Source organism: Metopolophium dirhodum, chromosome 2 (genome assembly GCF_019925205.1).
Source record: "Metopolophium dirhodum isolate CAU chromosome 2, ASM1992520v1, whole genome shotgun sequence".
Lineage (NCBI taxonomy): Eukaryota > Metazoa > Arthropoda > Insecta > Hemiptera > Aphididae > Metopolophium > Metopolophium dirhodum.
In genome coordinates, this window is record NC_083561.1 from 32,402,391 (window position 1) to 32,416,470 (window position 14,080).

Here is a 14,080-nt window from a genome sequence, read left to right on the forward strand (position 1 = left end):
TCAAATCATCGTCGAATGGTTATGGTTCCAGAATTAAGTTTATTTCATTCAATTTCGCAATTGTATAATATACTAAAAACACAATATATATTTTACAGCTTTTATCCGCTCGCTGAGATTCAGACAATCATAAAAAATAAAACGGAATTATAAAATTTTATACCATTAATGTTCACGAATACATTAAAATCGCGGTCTTAAAAAAGTCTAAATTATTCATAACGATAAAATCAAACTGTATTTCATTAATTAATATTAATTTGATTACTGTAAAATGTAAATTATTATGTTTACGTATTTAAACATTTTTTTAATTTGATAATATGCATGGTATTGGTACATAATTGTTGATGAATATAATTTGTACCTACTGTAATACATTTTAAAATGCAAAGTAATATTATCAATACTTAGATCATATATTATGAAACAATTGTAAATGTGTTATAATGAAGTAATATTGTTAAATATTCAAATATATTATAAATTTATAAAGGAACAATGTCTAATTGTATGATATGTATAGGCAAACACTGCTAGTTAGTAAACATCTAAATATGCGTTTTGATACAACAAACTATATCACATAAATTAAACGAAACTAATGGAATCGTCGAAAGTTACACGTAAGCATGAAAACGTAAAATATACAACATAAATTATGGATGTTTCGCTAAAATTCGATACGTACATTATATATTATAAAACACATACATATTATATTCCCATTTATTATTATTAGGTATTATTGTTTTATCGAGCCAAAATGTATTACCAATCTGTGAATACAATATGATTTATCTTTGTTTTATTAAAAATGTTAATTTTAGATACCCAGCAAAGCGAGAAATTAATTATTTTTACATTTTAAGCATTGTATTTTTTTTGACGTATATGAAATCATTTCCTTGGAAGTACTGCAAAATAATCATGGTGGCGTAGACGTCGATTTGAAATTTAACTCAGATGCTACTCGTGATAGGTTATTAATTATGAAAATAATCAGTATTTTCCAGGAAATCGTTAAGAGGTACAATATGTTTACGGCACACCTGCGTTACAACTACTGATCTTAGTTATAATATTGTAATATTATGAAAATAATTCTAGGTTGTTTATAAACGAACTATTTTGGCACTTCATGCGTGTATTAATTTTAAGTGGTTTACTCGAGTTTCGTTAAAAATGGGTGTTGCAAAAATACTTCAATTTTTACCTATCTGGATTGTGTTATTACATGCGCTTTTGGGATTCACTAAGAAAATTAAAATAATTTCGTTTCTCTCTTCCTTAAATTACGTATATTAGTCACATCAAACGTGTAAAACTATTATAAATTCCTGCGTTCCATCAGAAATTTAAAAATATAATAACAGTACAAGTGTTACATTTCATAGTTTTGCTAATAATTTATTATTTGTGAAAGTAAAATAATTGAAGCAACAATATTCGTTAATCTTTTGTTTATTTATGTATGTACCTATATTTCTTTCCAAAATATAGACATACATGCAACAGCGTTATTATTATTCTTGCTGTGTACAGTATTTTATTTTCGAGTGTGTATAAACTCAATCGCATATTTAACCGCATTTCGACCACATATACGATCGGTACCTACCTAATCATACGAGACGGTTGGCACAGCACACGCCGGGGAACAGCATCGCTAACAACCGTATAAATACGTATATGCAACTGTTAAAAAAAATACTCGTGGGAACGCAAACTTCGTAGAAGGATAGACGTGTGTGTGTGTATGTATGGTGTAAATGAGATTATATACCGAGTTAAGTAGAATATGTACCTATACACAATAACATATACACGGGGGAGGGGTGGTTATAGAGTTATCTAACCTCCTGCGCTGCAGATAAGGTGAGAGTGAATAGGTGAAAGTGGTTCGAGTGTGTGTTGCGGGACGGCTGAGAACGCGAACGCAAAGCGGTAAAGAGAATTCAAGAAATGCACGCGTAGAAGGATTCGGAATAGGAAACGGCTAGGAGTAATTTAAAACGGCATGGAAATGTGCTTGGGGGTGGGAACGAGCGCAAAAAGTAAAGGGGAATATTACGGTAGCCAGGCGAGGAGGAGGAGGAGGTATATGGAAGGGGGGATCGCATCGAGTAAGGCGATTGAGGACTGCGCGCTGGTCGACCGCTCTTCTGCTGCCATTCCGGTGGAATACGATGACGAGGAAGGACGTGATATGAAGTGGTTAGAGGATATGGTTTTATTTAAATTTTTTTTTTATGTAATATATATTAATATATATTTTCAGATATCGTTTGATGCTATTATTGTAATAATGTGCTTTATTGTAGTTGCCGATGGAAATTCGTAAGAATACACACTGAAATAATAATTATTTACAGATCACAATATTATGTATGGAAACATTTTTTTTTTTTTTTATGAAGAAGATAATAATATATTATAACATATATTATATAATATGTGCTCCGCAAATGCATATAATAAAATGTTCTTTTTTACGGAGTTGTACAATGTTTTATTAATTGTGTTAAAAACAAACGACCTGCTTCTTTCATTAAACTATGTTAATTTTATATTATATATAATGAGTTTACTTTGAATCGACTTTGGTCTTTGAAATCTGAACTAGTTTAATTGGTGTTCTTAGATAAATTACTAAACTTACAAGAGAAAGTAAAATAATGATATAAAATCACGAATTACATTTAATGAATTTTCAAAATTAACACTTATAGTTTTTCAAAAACAATCATTACAAAATAATGCTACATGATTATGTATGGATACCTATTTATTTTATACAGTAAGATTTTACTTGTTGTATAATAATATATAATATCATACCACCCTTAGTATATTATTATATATTATGATGGAAAGTGTCGTTTGTATTTTTTCTATTACGAATCCGGGTGGTCACCCATCCGGGAACTAGTAACAGTGGACGTTACGTACTCTCAGTGACATCGCGTGACTGGTAGCAGCCAATGCGCCGCGTCAAGCCACAATATTACGTTTATCTGGTAGGTTTTCAGAACACGGGCTTTCCACACGGTTTATATTAATAAAACATATGTTTTTAGTAATATTGATCTTCAAGCAAATAATATACAATTTCTTTAATATTAATAATTAGCTGTCAAAAGCTCAAATATTTGACAAGCAAAACATAATAATACGTTGTTATGTAACTTATGAATATTATATAATTACATCGTAACCACGTCATAATAAATGCAATGCAAGATTAATTTTTAATAACATTTTGTATGATGAAACGTTTCATTTTTGTAATCAAATTGAGATTTTAAATCTAAAAATAATGTACAATATGATTATACGTTTTATGGACAAGTAAACTATTTCATGTAAAAATTCAAAACAAAACGGTTTTGAGATAAATCAATATAATATTATTATGATATAACAATTATTATTGTTGTATACCCAATAATATACTATACCGTACAAAGTATTAAATTTCTTTCAAATTGCTCTATTGTTTTGACAGTGTCAGTTAAATTATAAATATTTTAAAAGACATACATTAAAGTAGGTAATCAATTTGATAAATACGTTATATTATTTATTTTTCTGAATAATAAGTTTTAAGATTCAATTACTTATGGTGGAATTCTTTAAGAAGATGTACCAAGTAAAATTATTGATTATTATAATTTTTAATATCTTCTATCATTTCGAATACAATTACAAATCAGTGCAATACAATCTCCGTCATAATAATATATACACTATGCGTAATATATTTATATATTTCATAACTCTTCTCATCATATTTGCGTTTTAATTTTAACAAATTTATTCTCAGACCATGGCAGAGATAATCTTGGCAAACAAATAAATGCAAAATTTCTAGTTAGTTGCATCCAAATCTATTTATAATGTGAATCGCATTTTTTTTTTCTGCAAACATAATTATAAAAGTCATGCTTGTAGTGTTTTATTATAGGTATCTATATAAATTTTATATTATACAAAAAATATTTCTCGTCTCAGTTTTTCCTGGCTTGGAGCTGCCTTCGATATGCGTTATTCCACGTAGTCTATATGATATACCTGACATGTACTTCACGGAAGCTAGTCCAAGAATATTTTTGCATAACGAAGTACCATATCAAGCCAGTACATTTCTTGAATAATCGGCGCGTTTCGAATTTACAACAATTGTAAAATTTCAACTTGTGACCGGATAATAATATTTTATGGCCAGATCAAAACCATATCACGCATCCCACAGAATATGTTAGGTATTATATCATCAAGACCCAGTCTGCTCATTCGCAGTTTATTGCATGAATATAATATATTTTTTGCTTCGCAATAATTATTTATAAAAAGGCCAATATTGTCAAATATATAAATTCTCGACACCCTTGTAGATAATATTGTGACGTCATATATTTAATATATTTTAATCCAGCAAATATTATATTGGACTATATTATGGTTCGAGATTCAAAAATACAAAACGTACGTTTTCTGCGTGGAAACCTTTTAAAACTGTACATTTTGTTGAATGGATTATTACAGTACTACAGTAGGTATAAAATATTTTAATGTATCGTAATTCATAATCCAATAAAATATATTTTTAAAAAAAACCATATAGAGAGATTTTCCACGAACAATGTATGTATGTGCGCTTGTGTGTGTGTGCGTGTGTGTGCGTGTGTGTGTGTCCCGATACCAGATTTTGAAACTATAAAGCAGACAGTTTTTAGGACAGCTGCAATAATAATTATTTTCGTTCAGATATAGTGCGAGCGGTTCACATGAATAATTCCCAAAACAATGTTAATCAATAGGTAGCGAATTTAACGGAAGTCACAATAATGAAATTAAAATGATAACTTATTGCCGCAATAATACTTGTTACACGTTGTATATAGCTATAATATAGGTACGTTTGAAACGAGCGAATAACAGTATATTATAATATTATACATATTATGGCATAGAAGTCGTCCTGTGAATGCGATCAGCAATTTACGGTTATATTTTACTGAATATATAATATTTAATATTATACGCATAAAATAACAGCTTCGTAATACATAAATAATATTGGTGAACGAATGTCGTCGCACTGTATAACACTGCATTACCCGACGTCGATGACCACGACGTCGGTCCGACTGGGACGCCCAACACTATTGCGTGCCACATTTTTTTAAAGAAACTTATCGTTTTCTCGCTAGTTAACGAGTGCGCAGACAACCGTAATGAACCGACGGGAGTATTTTTTTTTTAAATTTCTTTTCCCGTTCACCCTCGCGATTTATCGACCACTATAAAAAAAAAAAATACAAATACAAATACAAATAATATTTCTATAAAATTATACAAAACAAAAAAATAATACGGAAACATACGAGTTGCATTATAAAACAAAAAAAAAAAAAAACTCGAGCCAGTGTGGTAAAAACGTCGTGACGGCCGCGGAAGGGCTGGCGAGAGGGAAATCAGAACACGCCCGAGAGTGCTCGTGTGGTGTGCAATAACTGCACACACGAAGGCAGCGGTGGTGGTGGGGGGTGTACAACGTACGCGTAATATATTATATTGTGTGTGTGTGTGTGTGTGTGTGTGTGTGAGAGTGAGTGTGTGTGTGTGTGTGTGTATAGCGATCGGTCGAGACATACGTATAATGGCTGCGGTCGCGCGGAATGCACGCGAGGATAGAGATAAATCAGTTGACACGATATAAAATGCGGTTTTAATCCTCGCGTTTACCGTTAATACGGTGTGTATACACGCGCGTTCGGTCCGTCCGTTTAATATATATATATTTATTTATAATACCTATAGTATACGCGTCTGTATATAATATATATATGATGATAATATGGAAACTTATAAAATATAACCGTTAATAGAGAGATAACGGCTTTTCGGCGCGCGAAGGCGAAGGTGCGCTCGACGGAGATGACGGTGGCGTGTGCGCGTATGGCCGCGGCGAGAGGACTCTGCGGAGGACGCTCGTGCCGGCCGTTGCCGTGTCAAAGAAGTTGTGCCTCAATAAATTCCGTTCGGCCTTCTTCACCGCCACCGCGTACCTACACCCCTTCGCCTTCCCACCCCTTATATCGCGCCGGTAACAACCCCAACCCCAACCCCAACCGCCACCGCCCACACCGCGACTACCACCTCCCAGGCTGCGCAGAGTATATATATTTATACATAATACACGATATAAAGCTGTCCTCGGAAAGTCATTAACGGGCGCGTTCGCATTTATTATGTATTATTTATATTATTACGTCCGCGATCATATTGAAAGTTTATTATACAACTTTTGGCAAGCCGAAAACGATTTATAATCTCGGCGCTGCACGTAAGTGAGTGTAACGTGGGTAATTTTTTTCCCCGTCTTTTTGCCCTGCTCGCAGAAGGCGCCGTTGCTTAGCGTACACATCCATCGCGTATTATTATTATTATTATTATGTACGCCCAATAAATATAACATTTCTCCGCGTAGACTTTTCTTATTTTTCATAGCGTTTTTTTTTTCACCCTTTCATAGTTCCAGACTGCAGTATTATAATATAGTAACAGGTTTGATGTTTATATTAACAACAGTTTTCATTAATCCTATGCACACAATATAGTATATTATTGGATTAGACTATCCATGCAATCGATGACCGAAACTCACGGCATGGTCCGTTTTAGCAATCGATATTTAAATGACTCGGTAGCCCGTTCGACTATAATTTTACTAGGTCCCGAGTGTGATAACCTCGTGAATGCGACAACAGTAATAATAACGGCATTACCTGTGCCCGTGTATGCAGTGCGTGCAATACTAGTGTAAAATATTATTGGAATCCTTGAGACAGTGGTACAGCTGTATATTTTATTGCGGAGGTGACATATATTATATATTACCACACCACCAAGAGCACGGACTGTATAAAAACAAATTAACAATCGTCCAAGATGATGAAAAAAAATATTACTTTATTTTTCTTTATCAGCAGGTAAAACTAATACGATATGAATTGGATATTAATCTTCGTAGAAAGTAATTTATTTCATCATTATTATTATTATTACATTCATTCAGCGTCGAAAAGGCGTTTCTAATCATACTACAACTAAACCTTTAAGTGGAAAATGGATTCATTTCAATACTTAATTACTATACGGTGTGACATCTGACAAATACATTCACTCCGTTCTCGCGGAAATCTGAAATACGCAAATTTGCCGCTGTTTGCTGCTAACCGAGGTGGTTAAGACAAAATAAAAAGAAAGTAGTCACGCTCGTCCACACGAGTAATCATTCACAATATGCACGTCGTGTCATCGCAATAAACATAATATTATTATATTAATTCAACCGTCAACATAGTGCGGTTTAACGCTCGAACGCCACCTATACGGAGATGTACCGAAATTGCATACACAACGCGCCGCCCATTAGAAGTAACTAAAATGGTATATAAATTATACAATAATAATAATGTAATTAATAATTGTGTGTTGTACAAACGCTGCAACGTTAGGTGATCATGTATGCCGTAATGCCGTATTACTTCTATATGCTGTACAATGACGGTTATATTATAATATGGTGCATAATGGGTTCATTGGCTGATGATCTTCCTATCGCCTTAAAATTAATGCGATTATGATTAAAGTCATCACACTAATATTATCTTTACATGTTCAAAATTATAATATTGTATTCTGTGCATTTTTAAACAAAGTTTTTCATTCAATAGAAAATTATTTACACCTACATTCGGATTGTCGATGAGCAATAGCAACGGATTCTTAATCCATAACTATATGTGCATAACATTATGCATATATTACGCTTACATTTACTCAGTGATAACGATTATGATAACGGCGGTAAGAAGAGATAATATTATATAAAAAGCCACAGGTCGCGGAATCGTGACTAAAGATCATTTCTCACCAAACTCGTACCAATAGTACATTATATTATATACTAAACGTACGTTCTCACGTCTTCTGGCTGCAGTTTTTTCACCTTAGACCATCGGCCATCGCGAGCTCTTTGTTCCTGGGTAAGAGTTACGGATTCTATAAATTTTTCAGCGAGTGGTTAAATTGAATTACTACAGACCAGTCGCCCCAGTTCGCGTCTGACACCTGAAGAATTACTCGAAATGAACATGGCGGCGGTGGCGGAAGAGGCGGGGTTTCTCGAAAACAATTTCTACGAAAAGTTTTATACCATAAGCAAACCTTAAACTCGTCTACTACGTGAGTATACATATATAAATATATATATATATAATATAATGTATATGGATAAAGGTGATAAGGAGGTTGTAAGTAGGTGTAGCGGTGATGGACTGGGGAGTAGATACTAAGGCAAGGCGGCTTCTTTCTCTGCGAACCGTAAAGTTTTTTTTTCCACTGCCATGCCAAAAGTTATAGAACATATCTATTCTTGGTGAATCATTCGATTTTGTTTTTTTCCAGCCGGTAGAACAAAAAACCAAAAACAAATATATAATTTTTAAGTTTTTCTTTTTAGTTTAAAAATTATACGCTCCTGTGGCTAGGTACATAAAATTATCATTTTATATTACTCAAAAGTGGTGAACCGAACACGAAAAATATATAAGTGCGTATAGCGTATAGCGCATACAAATTATATTGCATACGGCGAAATGTTATATACATGTGTACAATGTGTACAGATTTAAAATTACATTAATATATATTAAATTAGTTATCGTGTGGTTTTTAGTAATAGTTTGGAACAAAATTAAATTATCCATCGATATCTTAAAATAAATGGAATTGTTATTGCAAATATTATAAATGTACATAATATATAACTTATAAATATTGTAAAACAAATTAGATTTGGTTACCGTCGAAACAGAGAAGATCTTAAGTAAATTTTGTTATGTTTTATTCTTCTGTACTATGGTATATAGCTACAGCAATAGATAAATTTAATACATTCTGTGATCTATAGTAAATAATAAATATGTTTTCTTTGTTTTTTCAAAACAAAAATGTTGGGGCAGTAAGTATATTATTTTGTCAGATATAACAATACATAGAGTAGCAACACGAGATTATATTATTCCATAGATTGGAAAATGAACTCAAAAGGTACTCTAAAACAGATTATTTTAATAATTTAAGGTTTTATAGAAAATTAAGAAAGCGGAAAACGTAATCTTACCCAGAAATGAATGCAATGAATTACACAAAACATTTTGTATGCCTTAGAAATAGATTGTTTAAATATAAAAATACTAAATAAACATTATTTTAATCATTGTTAACAAATATAACTATGGTTCGACACTATGACAGCGTATCACCTACCTATTCTTATTTGTATAATACATAAAATATAAATATTTTTTTTTCGTATTTGTTCATTGAAACGACCTCAAGGTCTTCGTCAATGCTTATCAAAAGTGGGTAGTAGGGAGACCATGTGATCTATTTATCTATGTATATATATCACTATATGCATGATACTACCCCCCTTCTCCAAGAGGAGACATGTGTGGTCTTCACTCCCAGTGGAGTGGGACCTAATTGGAAACCGGATGACGCAATCGGACGACAGCATGAGGATTTTTGGTGGTTGCGTAGAACCACACAATTTTTTTGCACTTTGCTATGAATCAAACCGATGACTGTGTGAGTCGTAGTCAACTGCGTGACCACTGCACCACTCCGGCCCCACATAAAATATGAAATTTAAAATTTAAAATTACTAAAATGTATGTATATTGAAATGTTTAAATAATTTATTTGAATCAAAAGATATTTAAAATATAAATACATATTTTTTTTGTATTTATTTATATAAATATGCATGAACGATTAAGTGTGTAAATACAAAAAGTGTTGTATAATATTCATGAATAATAATGTAGGTACTACTGATGCGAACATTTCTTAAAAATTAAATCTTATTATATAGTGTTATTATCGAAGTTAAGTATTAAAAAGCTTATAAATTACTTTTTGGTTAGAATAAAAACTAATAGAACTTTGAATTTTAAATATAATATTGCCTTAAAAATTCTGGTTTGAGTTGTTTCAAAAATATTATGTACCGTGAAACTTACACGTTTTTTTTATTTTATTTTTTTATGATAAATTTAAATCGAATGTGTCATAAAAAAAAAATAATTATTTAAAATATTTATGGCAACTTTTGAAAATAATATTTATACATGAAACATTTAAGTTCTTAAAAGCATTGTATGTAAGAAGTTGTACAATAATTTAAATAATTAAAAACATAACTTTTTTAATGAAATGTACATTTTAGATCCCTCCGGAAACCTCTGATGAAAATATGTTCATCAAATCTTGAAAAACGTAGCAAGAAATCAAATATTTTTTCAAGTTATTAAGAATACGGAATTAGTTAAAATTTTTTTGTTATCCAACACAATTTTTTTACTAGTTGGTGTAGACGTCGATAAACGAATAAATTAATAAACTAGCACAATTTGCACATTTTATGCAAAAACATTTTCATTATTTTAATGGCATAGATTAGTATACATTTCGACACTTGTTTTGGCAAGACCACAACTATTAGGTACCATTAGAAAAATATGCTTAGTTTAAAATAAGTTAAACGTTTTGTTGCCGAACTGATGATTTTTGGAAACAACCCAAGTGGGGTGACGATACTGAGAAATTATGAGATGGAAGCGCTGCATTTGCCTATTTGAATAAATACCTACGTGCTAATGAGTGTTAAATAATATTTTTATATTATCATTTATATTATCGTTTATAGTTAAACTAATTATAACAACGATCCATACGTCCATACCTACTAATTTTATGACGTTATTTGTATTTATGATATTCATTGTATTTGAAAAATGATTGGAAAATATATTTAAATGTGATATCCCTCATCTACCTCACTCAAAATATGCACCATTATTAATCAAATTAAATATGACCAGTCTAGCTGAAAGGAGAAAAATTATTGATTTGAAGTTTCTATATAAATATATTAATGAAATTAGCTAATAACCTCTAGGTTGATTTATTTAATTTTCATACTTTTGATAGTTTTTGTAAGTATAATACCCATTCTACATAGTTTATTTTTTATATAATTTTTTTTTATTATTATAACTATATTTTTTATTATTATTATAAATCTGTCTAATTCGCAATTGTCTTAACTCCGAAAATGCGGTTCTGGCCTTTGGGATTATTTGTGATTAAAATTAAGAAAAAAAAACTGCATCGTATGATAAAGTTGTAACTGAAATTGTAACATTTTACCCTCCATGAAATTGATAGTTAGAATAGTTAAATTGTCGTATCTCCGATGTAATGATTTTAACAAACTAGAAAAAGTCATAACTCCGTATTTTCATGGTAAAAAATAAAAATGATGGAGATAGGACATTTGCGAATTGAGAGATGTGATAGGACATTTGCCGACGGAATGTTTTTCCTTTCTCCTGAAAACTAGTCAATATGGAGTTATGTGATTTATGAATTAGGCCGACGTATTGTTTCATTGTTTTTGTAATTATTAATTTTACTGTCATTCAATCTACATAAATAGATTTAAATTCTACTAATGTAATAACTATAAAAACTGTTATTGGGTTTCATCCCGTTTAAATTTATAATAAATAAATAAATATCTGTTTCAAATACATTTGAAAATTATTTTTGATAAGTATGACATATATTATGTATTTCCTGCATATTGAAGCAACTCGAAACGTGAAAAACTACACAAAGTAACCGTTGAAAAAAAAAAATGATACAAATATAACTTTGGTCAGCTACTATAAGTCATAGACCGCAAAGCTAAAGTTAATTTTATACTCTGTACGTGATATTCTTGTTGTTATTATCGTAATAGTTATAATTTTTCCTGTACAGCACAATAAAATTCAAAATGTAATGTTCCGTTCATATATTTCATATTGTTATAGTTTTCATTATATTTGTTATATAAACAAATAGGGTCTGTCTAATATAATATGTTGCGTATATGAATGTGTGTATATAAACAATTGTTTAACTTAAAATACATTGAGATAAAATACACACAAAAACGTTCACAAACCTTAATAAAAAATAAAAATAAAAAATAAAAAAACATAAGCTGAAATACCTACAATGAAATAAGCTTGTTCCCCTCTATACGTGTATACAACATGAAATATTGTATAATCAAAAGTAAATATCACAACACAAATAAGCATGCATGAAAAACAAAAGGCATTATGGTCCGTTGTTCGTTAAAATTTAGGTTTCAATGAAAATTAAATGTGTTTATTTTACAAGGAATATGTTGTAGGTAGTCATAGATACGTCATAATAACTCTGCGTGGATATTGGTCACTATAATATTATATGAAATCAATAAGTAAATTATTTTGTATTTTTATTTGAGAATAATAGTTCAGTATTGTCTGTAATTATGGACACAAAAATATTGGACTGTAACAAGATCGTTTAAAAGAATTAAACTTTCAAAATTATTTTAAATAGGTATTTAATATCCAAGACTCTAAGCGGAAATGAAAAAAACAAAGAAACAATAAAAATAGTTTTGTAATTTGTAATGACCCATAATATTATTCTACAGAAAACATTTTTCAGCGATAAATCTACTATAAATGAGTTAGTATATAATATTATTTTTAAATTAAAAAACAATAGTGTATTTTACCGTTGTTGAGAACATTTTTCATATTGGACAAATTTCGTTGGTTTGAAAATTGTTTGTATTTACTGTACATTTTTATAATTTTATTATTATTATTTTAATAGAAAACAATATTTCAAAGAACTACACAATACGTCAATACGTACAACAAATTATGTAGGTACATATTTAAGACGTATGCCTTTGATTTTTATGATAATATCTAATTTAAAACCAATTGTGAATTACATAACACTCTTTTTGTTTTTGAAAAACTGAAAAAATATCTTGTTTAAATATCATTTTAAAAAGTGTTCGTAAAATGCAATAATATTCATAGCTTCTAATGTAAATACTATATTATATTAAGTATATTCCTACGTCCAATCCGAAATTCAGTGACAAATATTCGTATAGTAAAATGTATTTATCCATAAAATATTAAACTTTTGTAATACCCAGGTAGAAGGTATTATTTTTAAATAATTAAATTGCGTTGCGTATTAAAATGTTTAAGAATAATAATTTTGAACGCAATTTCAATCTTAAAATGATTTATTGTAATCTAATAAATGAGACAAACGTAAATCTATATCAAATACAATAATAAAGTTAAGGAATTGTTCAAACTTTTATTTTTGCTGTTTCAACATTACCCCGCAGTGACAAACAAGCAAAAGTTTATTTTTGTTAGGAAACTCTTAATTTGTCATTAGTCTGCAAATTCAAATACTCGCTCAGAAATGGATTTTTTTTATATATTTTTAAGACAATTAGTCATTTAAGACATTATTAAAGTTGGAAGTTTCAAAGTTCGATCATTTACCGTTGAAAGTTTTGCAGTCAAAATGACAAGTCATTTTTCTCAAATTTCATCCACCTGTGCCCAAACTGTTTACTTTACTTCGGCACGTCATATTAAATAATAGTATTGAAAAAAAAACAAACAAAAAGAAAACAATTACACAAATTACACTAAAAATCTTTTACGCGCATAGGACTTAGATGGCTCGCACAACGATATTTGCATGGACTTACCCTAAAAGCCCAATGTACGCGCAAGTACTTCATAATAATAATAATAATAATATCAAAACGTATTCCGTGACCGCATGCCTAATATTATGTACAATATAATATATACCTTCCTATATTATATGTACACATTCTATCTCCCATACATAATATATATATATGGATATTAGTCGTTCACGGTCACCGATCCTTTTGGATGTAGACTATAGGTACCTGGTACCTCTCATATTATACCCTGTACGAGATAATAGGCGGTAACACTCTACTACGGTATATCCCTGTACACGGAATATTACGTATAATGTATACACACAATCAGCATAATAATACCCATATATATATATATATATATATATGGCTAAGTCCTAA

At 30.3% G+C, this 14,080-nt stretch overlaps 1 protein-coding gene across 1 annotated transcript in view; it reads right to left on the minus strand.

The window, feature by feature from the left end:
• The window catches only part of LOC132939051 (dopamine D2-like receptor), a 295,469-nt gene that overhangs the window by 54,492 nt on the left and 226,897 nt on the right, over nt 1-14,080 (minus strand). The gene's annotated exons all lie outside the window — the stretch shown is intronic.